Source organism: Atta cephalotes, assembly GCF_000143395.1.
Source record: "Atta cephalotes unplaced genomic scaffold scaffold00029, whole genome shotgun sequence".
Lineage (NCBI taxonomy): Eukaryota > Metazoa > Arthropoda > Insecta > Hymenoptera > Formicidae > Atta > Atta cephalotes.
Window position 1 is genome coordinate 3,377,190 of NW_012130093.1, and position 4,326 is coordinate 3,381,515.

At 40.0% G+C, this 4,326-nt stretch overlaps 1 pseudogene; it reads left to right on the forward strand.

Moving 5' to 3' along the window:
* Positions 1 to 1,194: 1,194 nt before the first annotated feature.
* LOC105620825 lies at positions 1,195 to 4,097 on the forward strand (annotated as a pseudogene).
* The last annotated feature ends 229 nt before the right edge of the window (positions 4,098 to 4,326 follow it).

Consider the following 4,326-nt stretch of genomic DNA (forward strand, 5'->3'; position numbering starts at 1 on the left):
TAATCTGCAAAAAAGAGACATAAGTGTGTGAATATCATCGGTTTCAATTCTTATACGATCGAGAATTAGGTATACGTGATGAGAAACATGGAATAGTTATCAAACAGCCCGTTTCTGACTGATTTTTACTCGCGTGACAGAAAGTGTACCCACGAATACAAATGTTATGAGGACGATGAATATGAAAAGAGACATTGAGGGAATAGAAATATCAATGTAATAAAGGACGATTATTATAGTAGGCGAAGAAAATCGCAAATAAAAGCCAGGATTGGTGCACGTGCAGTATGATTCCTGCGGATAATGAAAAGTGTGTCGAACTGCTGATTATTGACAATATATGGATAGAGTTTTGCGATCTTGCACTAAAACTGTTTGTCGATAGATGCGACGAACAATGCTTTGAGTGAACGGTGTACTTTCGCAAATAAACATAATGAAAAGATGTTAGAATGTTATGACATTCTAGATATGTCACGGTGCTGCAACATGTGTGAACGAATCACGTGCAAGTGCTCCATGGAAGAGTGCGACGTGATCTAAAAACTGTGAAAAGACATGAGCGAGTGGAACGCGAATTACTGGAGCGGCCAGGTCGCTACTCTGGTGGAGTGTTTTGCGTGGTTGCAACGATGCGACGAGTGCATCGAGCGGCTCGAAGAACTTTGTCGTGCCAAGCGTCCGTGTCTCGCCGTTGGACACAGACAATCCGCGGTGGCGAGGATCGCGCGGTGCAAAGTTGCAATTGGAGCGATGTTTCGTACACATTGGTGGCGAGTATACGAATGGCAACGAACGATCTCTTGTCTGGCGAGAGTTCGACGCCGCGTTTAAGAGTATATTGACAAGTGCGGTGATAAACTCTAATCACATCAAGCCGTAGCGGTTTTTAGAAGACGCTGGCAATGTAGTTCTAGAGCGAGTGCGGGACGCTGTAGAAAGACACGGTAGTGTAAAAGTAAACACGTGTTCAATGGTGAGTTCGCGACGAAGGATAAACGTGTTAATAAGATCATAATTACAAAGAACAGCGAGATATACCGATACACCGATTTACGCGAGTGGTACGAGCGATACGTCGTCGAGCTTATCTTAGCATCGCTCGAAGAGTTCCAAGAACGCGATAGCAGGTGGGCATTGTCACGTATATTGAATTTGATTATCAATGTTCAAATAAATTAAACCCCATGCGCGCGGGATCATATCAAAGTACCACGAGAAATAGCGACGAAATGAGCGGTAATCAGTGTTCGTACGACGGATGCTTTACGTGGTCGTCGCTCTGTACCCGGCTGAAAAAAATACAGATCGGGAATTGTATCCGCATTATACGATAGTATTGAATCTCACAAACATTGAGTTTCCAATTTTAAGAGACATTTCTAAATTCGAATTCTAAATTCGGTTGAACGCGATATCGATCAATATATACGGCATCGAGAATAAATAAGTCCTTCCTCTGCTAACCAATGACGAGAAGGAAGACATGTCAATAAGCTATACATACAAGATTCACACAATGAAGGTGTTGAGCATGGCGGGATAAAAAATCCCGTCTCGTGAGCTCGCAGATTAGTGGCAAAAAGATCAAGAAATTTTTTTCTGCGATCAATAAGTATAATTAAAAAAACCAATACAAAAGCAGTAAAAAGGAAATACTGAAAAATGATTTCTCTATTATTTATGGTACATGTGCCTTCGTTATTTCAGTACGAACGAAAAATTGCAGTCGCACGCAATGGACTGCCAGAAGATCAATGACTGCGCGATCAGACTGCCGAGCAAGGATGATAAGTGGCTTGAATTTGGGAACCACTGCAATAAGAAGCGCGTCCCATTCATCATCTACGCTGACTTAGTGCGTTCTATGAAAAACAAATCCTAACAGGGACGATGCACACATATCATCGTACACATATCAACATCACGAGATATTTAGTATAAGATACTACGTGATACGACACGTGCGATGCGCGTACGACAACGCGTCGTATCACTTTCGTCGTATCACTTTCAAGACTGTATAGCGTGGTTCACGCGACAACTCAATGATTTGGTGCATCGAGTGAAAAATATCGTAACAAGCCCATGGGAATGTTGTCAAAAAAACAATGGAAGGCGTACCGTAACGCATATATACCGACACGGTGCCACATTTGCGAGAAACCGTTCGCGTCGGACATCAGGAGGGTTCACGATCATTGTCATCTCACTAATAGATACCTGTCCAGCGCATGCAAATTGCAATCTTAATTATAAAAATTCATTATATATTCGTTTTTCACAATTTATCGGACTACGATGCACATTTTAAAATTAAGGAAATTGCTACCGCATACGATGTAGATGTATAATATTACCGATAATCAAAGAAAATTATATTTCATGAACATGTCGATAGCATCAAAGACAAAAATGAAAAGAATTTTCAAAAAAATTGTGTAAAATTAAGATTCATTGATTTTTTCAAATTTTTAAATGCAGGCCTCGATAAACTAGCGTTTCTAAACAGAGACAAATTAAAAATCATATGTTCTAAATTTTCAATTTAACTTTCAATTTAACACAAATTCACACTATCAGATGAAGAATTATTGACTATTTGTAAAGATGTCTTTCCGTACGAGTATGTTGACTGCGTCGAAAAATTGCAAGGCACATGTTTACCACCGCGCGAATCATTTTCGTTGACAGGCGATACAATATTCGAAAGCGATTACGCCGCGAATGTCTAGAAGCGTTCTCCATCCGAAATGCTCGGCGAGTATGGTGATTTGTAAACTTGAAAACCGATGTTTTGTTATTGGCCGACATTTTCAAAAACTTCCGCGAAAGTTGCGTCGGTCTCGATTCTGCGCATTACTACACATTGCCTAGTTTGCCACGTGGGACGCGATGTTAAAATATAAAGTTATAAAATAAAGTTTGAATTACTCATCGACATCGATATAATCATGTTCATCAAGCGCGGCCTTAGTCAATGTTCAAGCAGATACGCACAGGTTAATAACAGTACATGTGTTCGTACGATTCATCGAAGCTATCTTGATATATTACGATGTTAACAATTTATATGGGTGTCATCCATTACCATACGCCGAATTTCGATGGATCGAAGACACTGTGAACTTTGACGTGGGCGCGATCTCTGAATTCACTCATCGGTTACATTCTCGAGATCGATCTTGAATATCCATAGCATCTACACGACCAACTTTGATCTACCTTTCTGTCCGATGCGCGATAAGCCACCCGACAAACGCGAGGATAAACTTCTAGTGACGCTGTACAATAAGCAGCGTTACATCACCCACTATCGAAACTTGCAATGAACTCGTCACGATCTTCGCGTAACAAAGATTTATCGAGTGCTACAATTCGCACAATCTTCGCTTCGCGAGTACATTGAACGCAATACAAATTTCAGAACTCGCGCAAAAAATTTCGAGAAAAATTTATATAAATTAATGAACAACGTGGTATTCGATAAAACTATGGAGAATGTTCGAAATCACGTCGATGTAAAATTAGTAACAAAATGGGTCGATATGGCGCGGAGTCAATGATCGCAAAATCGAATTTCCACAGCCATTGCGTCTTTGCGAAAATTGATCACTGTAGAACTGCGCAAACTCGAAGCGAAGTTCAACAAGCCGATTTATGGGTATGTGTATACTCGAAATATCGAAAGTTTGTACGAATTTCATCACGAGTATATGTTACCACTCTTTCGCGACAAATTTAAAATTATGTACATCGACACGGACAGTCTCATTTATCATATAGAATGCGAGAACGTTTACGAGACTATGAAACGCGATATCGCTAGATTTGACACGAGCGATTATCCGACGGACAATGCGTACGGTGTGCCTCTCGTGAACAAAAAAGTACCCAGTTTGATGAAGGATGCAAATAATGGTGCGCTAATGATCGATTTCGTTGGACTGAGAACGAAGATGTACGCGGTGAGAGTGGACGGCAAGAAGGACACTAAAAAGGTGAAATGTACAACGAATAACGTTGTAGCGCGAACGATAACGTTCGATGATTACACGCGATGTTTGAATGAAGAGATCGAAATTATTCGCCGTTAGTTGTGTGTATGATATAAATTACACGAGGTGTACACGATATCCGAATCGAAAATCGCTCTGAATCCATGTGATGACAAACGATATGTCGTACCGGAGACGTTACCATGGGAGCATTGATAGATGCCTTTGTAATATATGTATCAACATTTATTATTATTATGATCTTACATTTTTTTATATTTTCATATAGTGTATATGTATTACTATTATGCTTTATGTATTATAATTT